The 17,010-nt window shown below is 48.4% G+C and overlaps 1 protein-coding gene and 1 non-coding gene across 3 annotated transcripts in view; one reads left to right on the forward strand and one right to left on the reverse strand.

Moving 5' to 3' along the window:
• The window catches only part of OLFM2 (olfactomedin 2), a 75,508-nt gene that overhangs the window by 27,691 nt on the left and 30,807 nt on the right, over positions 1-17,010 (forward strand). The window lies entirely within an intron of this gene.
• Positions 16,553-16,687, reverse strand: LOC113896722. Its single transcript, XR_003512094.1, has one exon. It is a non-coding gene; the product is annotated as a small nucleolar RNA SNORA70 (small nucleolar RNA).

Here is a 17,010-nt window from a genome sequence, read left to right on the forward strand (position 1 = left end):
TGCCAGCAGCCCACATTAAAGTATGAAGTGATCTTGCAACCAGAAAGCAATCATCCCCGACTAGCAACCTCTGAGCTCTTCCGTGCCAAGTCCTGTGCTGGGGGCAGGGGATACAGCAGTGAACAAGGTCTCTTTCCTCACAAAGCTTTGTGGGGAGACAGTGAACCTGGAATTGTGCAAATAGCCACGTGCACACTTCTAGATAATTAAAAATTAGGGGAGCCGTGAAGGAGAAGATGTGGAACTGTGAGGACAGGAAGTTGGGAGGGACTGGCCACCTTCCCTGAGGAGGTGATGTTTGCCCTGAGACATGAAGGATGAGTAAGAGCTGGGCAAAGACAGAGCTGGTAACTTGGAGGGAGAGACGCCAAGAGAACAGGGCATGTAAAGGTGTTGGGATGGAATGGCAGGTGTTCTGTTTGATGATCTGGTGAGATAGGCAGGGACCATAGCTGTTGGGTGCTGCTGACTACCACCTGAGCCTGACGCAGCACATAGAAATGGCTTGAAATGCTGCCTTTTGCCTATCCAATTGGCACCACTAATAGCACCATGGACAGCTACCAAGGGAGGGTAGTCTGAACCTTGGGGCTGCTTGAGTGCAGTTAAAACTGGCTTCCTCCTCTTCCAGAGGGAAGCTCTGGTTTTTGCCTCTTGGCATCTGCATTCCCCCCAGCATCCTTCTCACCTCTGGCCCTGGGTGGCTAACGCCTCTTTGTGAAGCTCCAGTGAGGAGCAGCCGCGAAGCTGGGCGAGGAAGAAAAGCAGCCTTCCGGGGGAGGTTCAGGCGCTTGGAGAGAGTTTGATGTGGGGTTGGGTGTCTTTGTGTGTGGGAGTGAAGAAGTTGCCACTGAGAGATCTGAGGGACCAGGCTGGTTCTCAGTCCTCTCTTGTCTCAGCCTTGATGCTTCTCTATTTTTAAACATTGTCTTTTAAGTGTCTCTCTCTCTGTCTCTCATATCTTTGTCTCATTAGCTATCTTTGTTCCTCTCTTTGTCTTCACTGTGTATCGCCATCACATAATAGAAAGCGAAAAAGTGAAAGTTGCTCAGTCGTGACCGACTCTTTGCAACCCCATGGACTGTACAGGCCATCGAATTCTCCAGGCCAGAATACTGGAGTGGATAGCCTATCCCTTCTCCAGGGGATCTTCCCAACCCAGGGATCGAACCCAGGTCTCCCACATTGCAGGCAGATTCTTTACCAGCTGAGCCACAAGGGAAGCCCATCACATAATAGGCATTCAATAAATGGAGGCTTTTTTCCTTTGTTTATTATTTGTATTTATTTGGTTGCACCGAGTCTTAGTTGCAGCATGCAGGATCTTTTATTAGCAGTTGCCACCTGTGAACTCTTAGTTGCAGCATGTGGGATCTAGTTCCCTGGCTAGGGATCGAGCCCAGGCCCCTTTGCATTAGGAGTGTGGAATAATAGCCACTAGGCCACCAGGGAAGTCCCCTCAAAAAGTGTTTGTTGAGTGAATATTGATGGTTATGTTTGTCTGCCTGTGTCTCATGTCTGCCTCTCTTTGTCTCTGTCCCACTGACTTCTCTCCATCTCTCTCTTGTCTCTACCTCTGTCTGTAAGTCTCCTTCTTCCTTCCTGTGTGTCTCTGTCTTTATGTGTCTCTTTTGTCTCTGGTTCTGTCCTTTCTGCCTCTTGGTGTGTCTGTCACTATCTCTCTTCCACATCTATCTCTTGTGCCATGCCATGTGTGTGTGTGCTTAGTCATGTCCGACTCTTTGCAACCCCATGGACTCTAGCCCACCAGGCTCCTCTGTCCATGAAATTCTCCAGGCAAGAATACTGAAGTGGGTTGCCATTCCTTTCTCCAGGGGATCTTCCCAACCCAGGGATCGAGCCCTCGTTTCTTGCATCTCCTGCATTGGCAGGTGGATTCTTTACTGCTCTGCCTCGTGGGAAGCCACATCTGTCTCTCAGTCTCTGTCTATCTATGTCTCTCTCCAGGATTCTGTTTCTATTATTGCCATAGTTGCTATATCACAGTCCAGGACCCTGACAGGGGGTAGGGGTGAGGCTCAAATCCTCAGACCTGAGAGGGCTCCTGAGACAGGACAGAGCTGGAACCTATGTTGGGCAGGATTCAGTGACGGGCCAGGCCAGCATCAGCCCTTGAAGGCCCTAGAGGGACAAGTGGGGAGTGTCTGTACCCCTGGTGATGCTGGGGATGGGGGGCATGCTTTAATGGGAGTCTGGGGTGAAGGGTGGGTAGGTGCCCAAGCTCTCGGCGAGCCTGAACCCTCCCCCACCCTCCGCCACCCACTCTGCTGCCCAGGAGGGTGTCCCTCTAGGACCCAGCCACCAGGACCCAGCATTGGCTCCAAGATGGAACAGCTGTCTGGGCTACAGCTGCGGAAGCTCATTTTGAACAAGGAAGATGATTGCAGGAGTGATTGGGGGAGGGAGAGCGAAAGGGAGGGGAGCAAGGGCCAAAGAGGAATCAGGCTTGATGGTTGCCGCTGCTGCAGTGGGTAGTTTGCCTAAGAGATGGGGAGACCGGGCGAGGCGGGAAAAGGCAGAGGAAGGTCTGTTGGCCCAGCCGTGGTCCATCTGTCCCCACTTCTGGTCTTCCCTGGTGTGAAGTTTCTCCGCCCATCTCTGGCTGTCTCTCCCTCTTCCTGTATTTCAGAGCCTGAATTTCTTGACTCTGCCTGTGTCGCTTGGTCTCCCTATTGCTTGTTGCCGCCTCCTGCCCAGTATTTCAGTTTCCCCATCTCTCCCTGCCTGCATCTCTCTGTCTCTCTGCCTGCTACTCTGCCTGGGTCTCTGTGTATCTCTGAGCCTCCTCCCCCAACCCCTCGGTGCTGCTGTCATCATCAGAAGCAAGGATAAATCTCCAGCAGTCTTTTGGACTGCTCTTTTCTTTTGTTGTCATTTCTGCGATGCTCAGGGGCTGCGGACAAATAGAGATGGCAAATTCCCAGGAAATGATGGGATCGTGTCCTTCCATACAGGGGTATTTACAAAGATATCTCAATTAGGACTAATTAATTAAGCGAGCCACTTCCCCTGCCCTCTCCCCCACCCTGCGGTCCCGCAGCCTCCTGGGAGAGAACCAGCCAATGAGGTGACGGTAGTCTGGTGCTCAGATGGCGTCTCAATGTTTAATTTATAACAGCCTTCTCCCCGCTGCCCTATCCATCCATCCAGAAGAGCAAGGTGGCTTCGGGTGCATAGACTCAGGCAGAGGCTGGAGACCTGCTGGTCCCCCCAGAGCTGCACTGGGTCTTAGTTGCAGCATGTGAGATCTAGTACCCTGGCCAGGGATCAAACCCAAGGCCCCTGCATTGGGAGCTTGGAGTCTTAGCCACTGGGCCACCAGGGCAGTCCCTGAGTGCCAAGTCTTGATGCCCTATTTGCTCCTCTGTAGCTTCCCTCCCCCAGGGCATAGCGCCAGGGTCCCCATTTCTTCCATTGCTCTAGTCCCACCAGGTCCCTTGGGATTACTTCTTACCTCTGCCTGTCCCTTCCCACTGCACACAGTCTGTTGAGGCAGCCCTCAGCATAGCATCCACCAGCGATGCAGCCTTCAGTATAATGACAAAGACGATGATGCCCCCCCTTAATGTGATGCCAGGGTAGCATTGGAGTGATAAACATACCTTGAAATGTGACTTCAGTTCTGCAGACAGGCATTGGCTGGGGCATTTGGTGCAGTGAGAAGGAAGAGAAATTTGCTCATTCCGGTGAACGCATTCTCTGGCTATTCTAGGAGACCAGGAATCCCCAGCCCTGCTGGCCGAAGCTGGCTCCATTAGCCCTTGTAAAGTGCCATGTGACCTCAGCAGGACACCAGGCTTATTAGTAAAGCATAAATTCTGCAGGAATATTTCAGGACTGACTGCCATGCTAATGAATTGGTTGAGGACACCTAAGAGTGCAACCGACAGAACATATACAGATGTCAGTTCCTGCTGAGAGGAGCATGGAAATATTCGCTGTTACAGGCAGCTGGACACAAATGCACATGGAGAGTTGTATTAATACATGGAAGGGCAGGGATCTTCTTGAATGGACACAAATGTGTAACATGTTTGTGGCTCCCTATTAGACATACAGATACGTACAGGGCTGTGCAGATTAGCACACACAGGGTCATGGGCGTTTATAAGGGGGCATTCCCTTCTGTGATGGGCACTGTGGCAGTGCAGTTTCTGGATTAAGCAGTGTTCGTTTATGTACGTGGCTACACAGTAGCACATGGGCTTGAGGACTCAAGGAGAGAGGCATACAGATAAACATGTATGCAGTGTACACCTGATCTATATAAAGATATGTTGTGTTGTTTAGTTGCTAAGTCATGGCAACTCTTTTGTGAGCCTGCTAGGCTCCTCTGTCCATGGGATTCTCCAGGCAAGAATATTAGAGTGGGTTACCATTTCCTTCTCCAGGGAATCTTCCAGACCCAAGGATGGAACTCGAGTCTTCCTGCATTAGCAGGTGGGTTCTTTAGCACTTAGCTACCTGGAAAGCCTATACACACACACACACACACACACACACACACACACACATATGTATGTATAATATGTATATGTATATATTTAAGAGTCCTTATGCAGACTGACTTGTGGGCTCACAAATTGCATATGGGAATAGATGCTTGTGAACACGTCTAAATGAAGGGAATGTTCACACCTATGGACAACAGTGCAAGAGGCATGCATATTTGCACTCGCGCAGTGATGCACACCAGCATTCCCCTCAGTTTATGCTTGTATGCACCCATGCACATGACTCATCACAGATGTGTCCAGATGTTCCATGCGTGTCCAGAATGCAGATGCTCACAGGTGCCTGTGGATGAACACTGATGTCCACAGTCACAGAGCCCCCTGTGGACCCCAGTACCCACATGTCACTATTTGGGATGCAAATGACCACCCCCCGACCAAATTCCCCAGGGTTCCTGGCAAAATGAGATCTCAAAGCCAGCATGAGTGACTTTTTCAGACCCTTTTGGAGAACCATGGGGGAGGAGACCCGAGTTACACGAGTGCAAATACAGAGCCCCGAGCCAGCCTCACTCAGGCTGTCTTAGCTGAGATTCTCCCCTGTTTGACACCCTGCTCCCATCAGGGCCAGTTATGGCCGCCAATGCTCAGGTATGGCTTAAAGTGGCACCCAGCACAGGTGGAGCTCCATGTGTTTTAGGGACTATCTCTAACACTGAATAGAACCATCATTATGAATATTCTTTTTAAAAAAATATTATTTATTTATTTAGCTGTACCAGGTCTTAGTGGCAGCACAAGGGGTCTTTAGCTGAAGCATGCCAACTCTTAGTTGTGGCATGTGGGGTCTAGTTCCCTGACCAGGAATGGAACCCAGGCCCCCTGCATTGGGAGCACAGAGTCTTAGCCACTGGACCACCAGGGAAGTCCCCTATTATGAATATTTTTGAAATGCAAAGAGATTCTTTATCCTCTGCATTTCAGTCCTGGCATTATCATCATAGTGTCCCAGTAGCCTTCCAGCTTCATCTGTTTCTCTCCTGTTCTGAGAGTCAGTCCTTTAAAGCCATGGTTTCCTCTCCCACTGTGCGCTCTTCCCTGACATCTCTCTTCATTCTCATTTGCCTCCAAACATCACAGTTCCTGTCTGTCTGCCTGGGGATGGGTGGATGTTGGAGCATCTATTTGGAATAAAAAAAAAAACAACCTGATATGGCCCAGTGAAGTAAGAATTTTAGATAAAGAATACAGGGAGTCTCAGAAAACCCAATAACAGGGGCTTCAGGGACTTGGGAAGCTGTCATTCACTCACTTTTTTAGCAATTCAGTTGGCAAATATTTATTCTCTACCTACTAGGCGCCAGGTAGACAAGAAAAACAGGGTGTTTGCTCTCATGGAGCTGATATTTTAGTGGAAAGAGACCAGTAACAGGGCTTCCATGGTGACTCAGTGGTAAAAGAATCTGCCTGCCAATGTAGGAGACATGGGTTTGATCCCTGGTCCGGGAAGATCCCACATGCCATTTAGCAACTAAGTCCATGCATCACAACTGTTGAGCTCTGCTCTAGAGCCTGGGAGCCACAACTAAGGAAGCCTGCGTGCCCTAGAGTCTGTGCTTGGCAACAGGAGAAACCACCACAATGAGAAGCCTGAGCACCACAATTAGAGAGTAGGCCCCCACTTGCTGTGATTAGAGAAAGGCTTGCGCAGCAGCGAAGACCCAGCACAACCAAAAATAAAAATAAGTAAATAAATAAAATTATACATAAGAAAAGAGACTGGTAATAAGTGAGAGATTATCAGCCGGTAACAGCACTGTGCAGTTGTAAACTAGGGTGAGGGATGTGGTGGAGGTGGGGCTCCTATGGATTCAGGAGGAAACCCTCTTTTCTGTCCACCCCCCTACTCTGAGGCATCTTCATTTCTGCACTCCTCACTCCAGCCTGTCATGGCTCTGGTTTCTGCAGCCCCTGATCTGCCATGCGTCTCCAGCTCCAGGGCCCCACTGGCCCCCATACCTTTTAATTGCCTTGACCTCCATGTTCCAATTCCATCTCCCTGGACTAGAGAATTTATCTCTTTCAACTTGTGTCAGGAATCCACTTATTGTCCAGTTTGTCAGACACCCTGGGTGCCTGGGGACGTGTGGTTTGGAGGTCTTCCACTCAGTTGGGATTTACAAGTAGAAGTTTTCTCTTGGAAGGGTCACTGGGAAGGGAGGCAGTGCTAGACATCATCACTCGTTCACTCATGAATGCATTCACTCCACAAACTCTGACTAAATGCCTAGTGTCTCAGGCACTGTTGTAGGGGCTGAGATGCAGCTGTGAATATGATGGGTCTACCTCAGTTTTGTGATATGTATATTACATGGAGACGCAACAAACATCTAAGCAGATATATAAACAAGTTCGTTTTGGAGAGATACATGCTGTAATGAAACTAACAAGTAAAAGAAAGTGACCAGAGAACTTCATTTTGTCAAGACACCAGGATAGGGCTCTCTGGGGAAGTGACTCTTTGCCAGCTTTATTGAGATATAGTGGACATATAACATTGTGTAACTTTAAGGTGTACAAGAAGATGATTTGATACACACGTGTATTACAAAATGATTTTCACCAGAGTTAGTTAACACCTCCATCACTTCACATCATTACCATTTTTGTGTGTGTGAGGTGAGAACATTTAAGATTTCTCTCTCAGTGACTTTCAAGTATATAATACAGTGTTGGTAATTATTGTCACCATGCTGTACATTAGATCCCCAGAATTCATTCATCTTAGAAGTTTGAAGAGGTGACATGTCAACAGAGACCTGACAGATGAGAAGGAGCCAGCCATGGAAAGAACTGAGAAAGGGAAGACCATTCTTGGAAGAGGAAGAGCATTCTGGCAAAAGAATGTTCTGAGAAAGGGAAAGAACTGGGAGAAGAGCATTCTGAGAGAAGGAGAGAACTGGGAGAGGAGCATTCTGGGAGAGGGAAAGAACTGGGAGAGGAACATACTGGGAGAGGGAAAAAACTGGGAGAGGAGCATTCTGGGAGAGGGAAGAGCATTCTGGGAGAAGAGCATTCTAGGAGAGGGAACCACAGTGCAAATGTTCTGACATGGGAATGAGTTTCATGCCTTCTGGAAAGAGGGCTGTGTGACTCAAGAGGAGGAGAGGACTAAGGTCTTACAGGTTGGTAGGGGACACTTAATGCAGGGCCTCACGAGCCAAAGTGAGTTGTTGGGTTTTATTCCATTCTAAATACAATGAGAAACTGCTGGATAAGTTGCAGTGGAGAGGGGAGCCATGATCTGATTCACATTGTTTAAAGATCCCTCTAACTTCTGTGATGGGGAAAGGATACCAGTGAGTGAGCGTGGAAGCAGGGAGATCAGGGAGGAGGTGACTGCAATAGTCCAAGCAAAAGCCAGAGGTGGCTGGGCTGGGAAAGAAGCATCTGGAAAAGTGAACAGTGCACAAATTGGCACGGTTCTTAGGGGAGAGCCATCAGGACTTGCTGATGGATCTGACTGACGTCGGGGAGGAGAAGGTGAGGAACAGAGAAATGGGGTGATGTTTGGAGAGGACCAGAGACCTGGGAACCATTTCTAAAGGTTGGGGTGTGGGGGGTGGTGAATAGAGCAGACCAAATACCAGCTGGGTCTGCTGCTGCTGCTAAGTCACTTCAGTCATGTCCGACTCTGTGCGACCCCATAGACGGCAGCCCATCAGGCTCCCCCGTCCCTGGGATTCTCCAGGCAAGAACACTGAAGTGGGTTGCCATTTCCTTCTCCAATGAATGAAAGTGAAAAGTGAAAGTGAAGTCACTCAGTTGTGTCCGACTCTTAGCGACCCCATGGACTGCAGCCCAGCAGGTTCCTCCATCCATGGGATTTTCCAGGCAAGAGTACTGGAGTGGGGTGCCATTCACCCTGCCCATTAATAATCAGGTAGATATAATGGCCTGGATTTCCCTTCTAAGTTCTGTGAAGGGCATTTCATTCCCCAAGATTTACCCACCACGCTCCTTGGAGGGCCTGTTTTCTCTTGGTCATCCCTGCCTCTGACTTCCCACTTCTACAGAATTATTATTCTCCACTTTGCGTCTTGTGCCTTTTGGTCTCTGTTCTGACCTTTACCTGGACTGAGAGCTCAGTCCTCGAGGTCATGGAGATTCTCAAATGCCAGAGCACATCACTCTAACTTGATCCTGAAAGCAGTGTGGCCGTTTATCCAATTATTATTCAACAAATAACCATTGAGGACCTACTATGTGCCCTTCTTGGGGGATAAGATGGTGAGCCAAGCAGTGCATGGAGCCTCCTTCAAAACAGAAAGACAGGTGATGACCAAATTTCACAAATAAATATAAATGGCAGCTGTGATAACAGCTTGAAGAAAGATTCTTGGTGTCAAAAGAGCGTCTAATAAGGGGATTTGATCTAATTTGGAAAGTCAGAGGAAGTAAGAGGTAAGATCTGAAGCAGAGAGCAAAGGGTATTCTAGGCAGAGAGAATTGCTTATGCAAAGGCTCTGGGATGAGGCAAACTATACGGCAGACCAAAGATGGCCCTGGAAGGGAGAGACAATGTAGCGTGAAAGCAGAGAAGTAAATACAGGGCAGGCCTGCAGGGCCTCGTGGCTGTGTTAAGGGGTTTTATCTGTGTGCTAAGAATAAAAGAAATCTGCCAGTGAGGTTTTGGTCGGGAGAATGATATCATCAGTAAGCATTATAAAAGTTCCCTACCCTCCTACACTGTTGGTGAGAATGTAAGTTGGTACAGCCACTGTGGAAAACAGTATGGAGGTTCCTCAAAAAACTAAAAATAGAGTTACCATATGATCCAGCACCTTCACTCCTGGGCATATAAAAAGACAAAACTATAATTCAAAAAGATACATGCACCTCTGTGTTCACAGCAGTACTATATACAGTAGCCAAGACATGGAAACAACCTCAATATTCATTGACAGATGAACGCATAAAGAAGATGTGGTCCATATACACAAGGGAATATTATTCAGCCATAAAAAGGAATGAAATAATGCCATTTGCAGCCATGTGGATGGACCTAGAGATTATCATAGTAAGTGAAGTCAGTCATAAAGAGAAAGACAAATACCATATGATATCACTTATATGTGGAATCTAAAAATATGACACAAATGAATTTATCTTCAAAATAAAAACAGACTCGCAGATAAAGAGAACAGACTTCTGGTTGCCAAAGGGGAGGGGCATGGGGAAGGATGGACTGGGAGTTTGGGATTAGCAGATACAAGCTATTTTCTACAGAAGGGATAAACAACAAGGTCCCACTGTATAGTGCAGGAAAACTGTATTCAGCATCCTCTAATAAACCATAATGCAGTAAGGAATATATAAAAAAAAAAAAAGGTTCCTGAGGCTCCCATGTGTGGAGTGAACTGGCAAGAGAAAGCGTAGATCAAGACAGATCAGATGGACTTTCTGAATTGTGAGGGTGGCTTGGACCATTGAGTGATGATACAGCGCAGAGAACGCTGCATGAGTTGTAAAGTATCTAGAAGTTAAGGTCAACTAGACCAAGTGAGCGGAGAAGGCAATGGCACCCCACTCCAGTACTCTTGCCTGGAAAATCCCATGCATGGAGGAGCCTGGTGGGCTACAGTCCATGGGGTCGCTGAGAGTCGGACACGACTGAGCGACTTCACTTTCACTTTTCACTTTTATGCATTGGAGAAGGAAATGGCAACCCACTCCAGTGTTCTTGCCTTGAGAATCCCAGGGACAGGGGAGCCTGGTGGGCTGCCGTCTGTGGGGTCGCACAGAGTCAGACATGACTGAAGCGACTTAGCAGCAGCAGCAGACCAAGTGAGAGAGTAGAAATGTGGGTGGGGATAATGCCTGGGCATCTGAACCACTGGCCGGGGGTAGGGAAGGGGATGGAGAAGTTAACACAGGAATCTGGATCTGAACTAGGTTCAGGAGAGAAGATTTCTTTTCATTTTGAGCATTTTTGGGACTGAGATGCTTTTGAGAGCCAAGGGTCTTGGTGAGGGGGAGGGGATCAAGGAGTCAGATATATATATGTATTTTGGAGGTCTGAGGTTGTACACACATGCAAGTGATAGGAGATTTGGTAAGAGTAAATACCCTCAGAGAAAGATCGAGGGAACGAGAGAGCCTAAGACTGAGTCTGGAGCACTAGTTCTCAACTTGGAGGTGATTCTGCACCCAGGGAGATATTTGGCATTGTCTGGGGACATTCTGTTGTCACAGCTGAAAGGGGATATGACTGGTGTCTAGCGGGTAGAAGCCAGACATACTGCTGAATATCCTACAATGCACAGAATTGTTATCTGGCCACAGTATCTGTCATGCTCAGGTTGACTTATCCTGATCTTGAGTAACATTTAATGACCAGGTGGAGGAAGATGAGTCTGCAAAGGAGACTAGGGTGGGAAGGAACCATGCAAACATGTGTGATGGCAGCCAGGGAAGGAGAGAAAGAGAGAAAAGTCAACAGAGTTGAACCCTGATGAGAGGTCAAGAGAGATGGCAGGCTGAAAAATGGCCATTGTGTTTAGAAACATGGAAGCCGTGGGTGGACTTGGCAAAATCTGTGTCGGTGGTATGATGGGGTCAGAAACTAGACAGGAGCAGTGGAGGTGCTAGTTCAGGAAGTGAGGAAACGGAGGCAGTTAGTGTAGGCAACTGAGAAGAGGAGGAGAGGAGCTGAAGACAGATGGAAGGAGGAGACAAGTAAGGCGTTTTGTTTCTTCATAGGAGAGACTTGCGTTTATTTAAAAACCAATGAGAAAGTTCTTTTCTTACAAAACAGAAACGGATCCACAGACTTAGAGAATGAACTTATGGTTGCCGGGGGGAAGAATGGGAGGAAGAGATAGGGAGTTAGGGATCGACATATACACACTGCTATATTTAAAATGGATAACCAACAGGGGCCTACTGTACAGCACAGGGAACTCTGCTCAGTGTTATGTGGCAGCCTGGATGGGAGGGGGGCTTGGGGAGAATGGATGCACGTGTATGTATGGCTGCGTCCCTTCGCTGTTCACCTGAAACCATCACAATATTGTTAATCAGCTATACTCCAATAAAAATAAAAAGTTTAAAATGAATGAGATAAATAGATAAATATAGATAAAAGAGATCGTATAAGAAGGCAGAAGACTCTGGAGAGTCCCTTGGACAGCAAAGAGATCAAACTAGTCAATCTTAAGGGAAATCATCCCTGAATATTCATTGGAAGGACTGATGCTAAAGCTGAAGCTCCAATACTTTGGCCATCTGATGCGAAAAGCTGACTCATTGGAAGAGACCCTGCTGCTGGGAAAGACTGAGGGCAGGAGAAGAAGGGGACGACAGAGGATGAGATGGTTCACCGATTCAATGGACATGAGTTTGAGCAAACTCTGGGAGATAGGGGAGGACAGGGAAGCCTTTGCAAGCCATGGGGTTACAAAGAGTCAGACACAACTTAGCGACTGAACAACAACAACATAAGAAGGCAGAGGAGGACCAAAGCAAGAAGAGCTGCATGATCTTTGAGATAAAGGGCAACTCCTCTATTGTGACAGGAGCGGGGGGCCAGAATGGAGCAAATGATTGTAAAATATGTCAGGGGAGAAGAAAGGTTCCACTTTATGGCTGTTATTCTCCCTGGGAGATCAGGGAACACTGGAGGAAAATGGAGAATAGTTTGAGTCTCCCAGTTTAGCTCAAGTTGCCCCATGACAGTGTGCAGGGGTTCATTCCCATCGTACACACCCATGAAGAAGGCCCTCTTCAAAGTCTGCTACTGAGCTCCTGGCCTCAGACTGGTCCTCTGAGCCTAGAGACAGATCAGATGGGGAGGGGGTGTCCAACTCCAGTGTTTATGAGTTAAGACTCATGATGGATTCTCGTAAACTCCCCAACTCTTGAAGATTAATGCTGCTTGTAATAGCTTATCAAGAAAGCCTTGCAACAATCCTTGAAAGACCCATAAAATCCACGCTGGTGAATTTTAGATAATGGCATTGGAGAGATAAAATCCCCCTACCCTCATTAATCATGGGACACACCAATCATTTGAAGTGGACATTCATTCAAGAGGCCTAAGCACTTGTTGGGGGAAGTGATCCATGAATAAGGAGATGCTCAGAAAGAGGAAATGTCAGCTGTGGGTTTACCACTGATTGTTGAAAGTTGAGCTTGGGTAAGAGGGGCTCAGATCCTGAGATAGACCTGGGGGAAGCTGGGTTCTGAGTCAGAACAGGCTTAACTCAGGTTCTGAGACTGGAGATTAATTCAAGCCCTGCAGAGCAAAGGTTTACCCATGAGGTCTTAAGATACCCCACAGTTGACTCTGAGACGATCTAGGATCAAGTCCAAACCCTGGATCAGCAAAGACTGAACTTCGGTCTAGGGATAGACCAAAGATAAACGTGGTCCTAGGAGACCTAGGAGCCCAGGAATGAACCCAAGTCCTGGATGAATCGAGGCTACAGTTCAAGCTTGAGATAGGTAAGGTCAAATCTAGGTCCTCAGATGGGCCAGAGTTGAACCTAAGTTTTGAGATGAACTAAGGGCTTCCCTGGTGGCTCAGATGGTAAAGAATCTTCCTGAAATGTAGGAGACTCGGGTTCGATCCTTGGGTCAGGAAGATCCCCTGGAGAAGGAAATGGCAACCCATTCCACTATTCTTGCCTGGAGAATTCCATGGACAGCGGAGCCTAGCAGGGTACAGTCCATGGGGTTGTAAAGAGTCAGACACGACTGAGCAACTTAACACTTTCACTTTCTTTCACTTCCCTGAGATGGACCAGTGCTGACCCCATATCCTGAGACCAGAGAAGAGGTTATGAGGATAGAAAAAGAAAATGTGCTTCTCTTGGGGAAGTTGAGGAGAGCAGGGATCTCCCTACCTGTTGAGCCACTTTGCTCAAACCGTGGAGTACTGCTGATTAATGTCCATTGTAAATGACATAGCATGTCCCAGGACTGATGAGGGGAAGTGTATTTTATTTTCCAATGCCAGGTCATCCTAGGATGTAAGTTGAAGCCAGCTCAGGCCCTTGAGCCCAGAAACATGTTCAGCAGAGCTGACAGCTTGGGAATACCCAAGGTGGCCATGCCCGCCTCCGTGTTGACTGCGACCACTCTGATGGAGACTAGAGCAGTGCTTTCACGTCACACAGACTCATCACACACAGGGGGTCAATTCACACTGCAGCACACACACACGTAGCATCCAAGCCCATACATGTTCCTCAACCCACAGCAACACGCTTTGCACATATATGCACATTGATACAGTAGCCGTGTATAAATCCTTGCACACACACACATGGGCACAGAACGAATCACAAATACACTGCCAGCCAGCCAAGGCAGCGCATTCAGACGCAGCCTCCCACCCTATGATACTTTCATGTTTACAGCAATGCCCCGGCTCTAGGGGATATGTTCTCAGAGAACAGTGCCCCCTGGAGTTGTGCAGTGCAGTGCAGTGCCTGGACATTCACATTCACGTTTTTTTTACCCACCTACAGAGCCTTGCACACTCTTACTCAGTCCCTGTTTTATACACTCATGTGTACAGTTCCATACACTTGCTGATGCTTGCACACTTAGGCCTGTACTTGGCTACACACTCACGTGTGTTCTTGGCCACATGGACACAGATGTGCCACTCATCCATCTCACACACTCAGGCTGTGTGCCAGTCAGAGCAAGCAAGGCTGTACTGCCTAACACACAGTCCCCAAATCTCAGTGGTTTAGCACAACCAAATGAGCAGCTGCTCATGCTACATGCCGGTTGGCAGGGGTCTCTGCTTCATGTGGCCAACTGCTGGAGGCTTCTCATCCACATGCACTTCCACAGTTACTGAGGCAAGAATGTGGCAAATCACGCACTGGCTGTTAGAGCTCTTCCCCGGAGATCACTTCCACCCACACGGCATTGGCTAAAGGAAGTCCCAGGGCCACACTGGGGAAGTAGAGTCTTATCCTGAGCCCAAGAGAGAACTGGAAAATTTTTGAACACTTCTACCAGCTGCCAAATCTGTTTCACATTTGAAGAGATACTCACAGATGCAGGTACACACACACACACACACACACACACACTTTATTTCTTCCCTTACGGACTAGTCTTTGGGACCTAATCCCCTCCATGGGATGGGACAGGAGGGTTTGCCTCCAGAGCTCCTTTGTCTCATCGTATGTCTGAGGGGTCTCCCACCCACTTCAGAGCCAGGGGGTCCCAGAGTAAGAAGTTTCCAAGCCGGAGCTATCGTCAGAGCTGAGAAAACAGCACACACGCCTTCTCTGCCCCCAGAGTGGGCGGTATTTTTCCACAGATGCTGGGAAAGAATAGTAATAGGCATTGAGAGATCTCCGTATTGGCCGAGAACCTTCCTCATCTCAGCAGCTGCATTGGAAGAGGAGCCCCGAGGGGAGAAGGCAATTCCAGAGAGAGCCCAGTCCTCTCCACCCGTGCATCCTCTCGTTGCCACCAGGACCCTCTCTTTCCCCTCTCATGGCCCACCCCACTCCTCCTCTGACTACTTGAATATTCTGAGGCAGGAAACTCATGAATATTTATAAGGGCCTGGCAGTGAGGGAGATAAAAAAAAAAAAAACATTTGGAATTTATGAACCAGGATCCGTCTATAAATAACAGGCCTGTGACTGGCGGGGCTCTTCCCTCACCCACCACATTCGTTTGACTTCAGCTCCAGCCCCATCCAAGCCTCCCAGAGCTGTCCCTCCCCTCTTCACACACACATGCACACACAGAGCTTGGCTGTGGATGCATGAATCCTCTTCGTCCTGTGCACTGTCACACACACACTTTCCCACACAGCTGAGCACACACACATTCCCACCTGTCTGGGAGCTGGTCCGCTGCCTCCCTTCCACACACAGACACTCACAGGCAAAATTTGCCTGAACATGTCCAGGCAGCCTCCTCTGGTGTTGGCGTCTAGACAGATCCAGGCATTCGGGCTCAGACCAGCACACACAACTCAGAATCCCATGCAGTCACACACACACCCAAAGAGATGCCTCTGGACCACTCTTGGGCCCACCAAGCATGGCACGTCCCTTGGCGGGTCTCAGTGTCCTCATCTCTGTGGGGGTGGTGCTGAGAGTCCCTGCCTCGTAGGGTGTTGGGCAAATTGTTTTTTGGCCGTCCCATGTGGCATGTGGGATCTTAGTTCCCTGAGCAGGGATCAAACCCGTGCTCCCTCCATTGGAATCATAGAGTCTTAACCACTGGACCTCCAGAGAAGTCCTGCTATGCAAAAAAAAATTTTTTTTTTTTTTGGATAGGAAAGTAGGATTTATTGGTGGGCATTAGTAGGTGGCTCAGTGGTAAAGAATCCACCTGCAATGCAGGAGACCTGGGTTCCAGCCTGAGATGAGGCTGACCCTGCTTAGTCTCCTCTCCCTGACCTGCCACCTGCAGTGGGTGGAAGAAGAAGGTATTAATGCTACCAGTGGGGTTTCCCCAATGGCTCAGCGGTAAAGAACCTGCCTACAGTGTCGGAGACGCAAGAGATGAGGGTTCGATCCCTGGGCTAGGAAGATCCCCTGGAGGAGGGCATGGCAACCCGCTCCAGTATTCTTGCCTGGAGAATGCCATGGACAGAGGAACCTGACAGGCATAGGGTTGCAAAGAGTTGGACGTGACTAAAGCGACTTAGCACACATGCGTAAGTAAGGTGGGGACAGCACCCAGGCTCTCGTGAACACAGGGCCCACCATTTGTCCAGAGGGCAGTGATTAAGGATGGATTTGACCCCGTAGCCACCTGGAATGAGCTGCTTTTCTGCCACCATGTTTCCAAGTTCATCCACGTTAAACTTAGTAAATCCTCACTTCTTGGAGATGTAGATCTTCTGGTGGCCAGGGAACTTGAACTTGGCCCTGCAGAGGTCCTCAATCAAACACTTCCTGTTCTGCAGCTCGGTGCAGATGGACATTTTGACCTGCCCACTGTGCCCTGGGGCTTTCAAAGGCTCTTCACACACCTGTCTGGAGGCTAGACTGGGACTAGCATGCCATTCATGAATGTCCACTGGAAAGGACTGTCTCCAAGGTCCCTTAGGGCAACCTGTATAGACAACAGGCTGCCTACACTACCAAGGGGGCTGCTGTTTGCAGCCATTGAACACTAGGCCCCCATGGGGAAAAGAGAACAGTTGGATTAATTGGCTGCAAATATGCACATTTTTTAAAGTAACCAATGAATACCTGTGGTATGCAAGGTAATATTCTAGGCACTGGTGATACAGCAGTGAACAAAAACAGGTTAAGACCCCTGCCTGACATTCCAGAAAAGAAGAGAGATAACACACAAAATTAATGCATAAATGATGTAGTGTGTTGGAAGCTGATAAAGCAAAGAAGGAAATGGGTGGTGCTGAAACATTCGTTGTTTTGACAGGGGCGAGGTGGGGGGGTGCTGTCAAGGAGGCCTCTTGAAAAAATGACGTTAAATAAAGGAAATGGAAGGACATTTTCCAGGCAGGGGGAATAGCGGG

This window comes from Bos indicus x Bos taurus, chromosome 7, assembly GCF_003369695.1.
Source record: "Bos indicus x Bos taurus breed Angus x Brahman F1 hybrid chromosome 7, Bos_hybrid_MaternalHap_v2.0, whole genome shotgun sequence".
Classification (NCBI taxonomy): domain Eukaryota; kingdom Metazoa; phylum Chordata; class Mammalia; order Artiodactyla; family Bovidae; genus Bos; species Bos indicus x Bos taurus.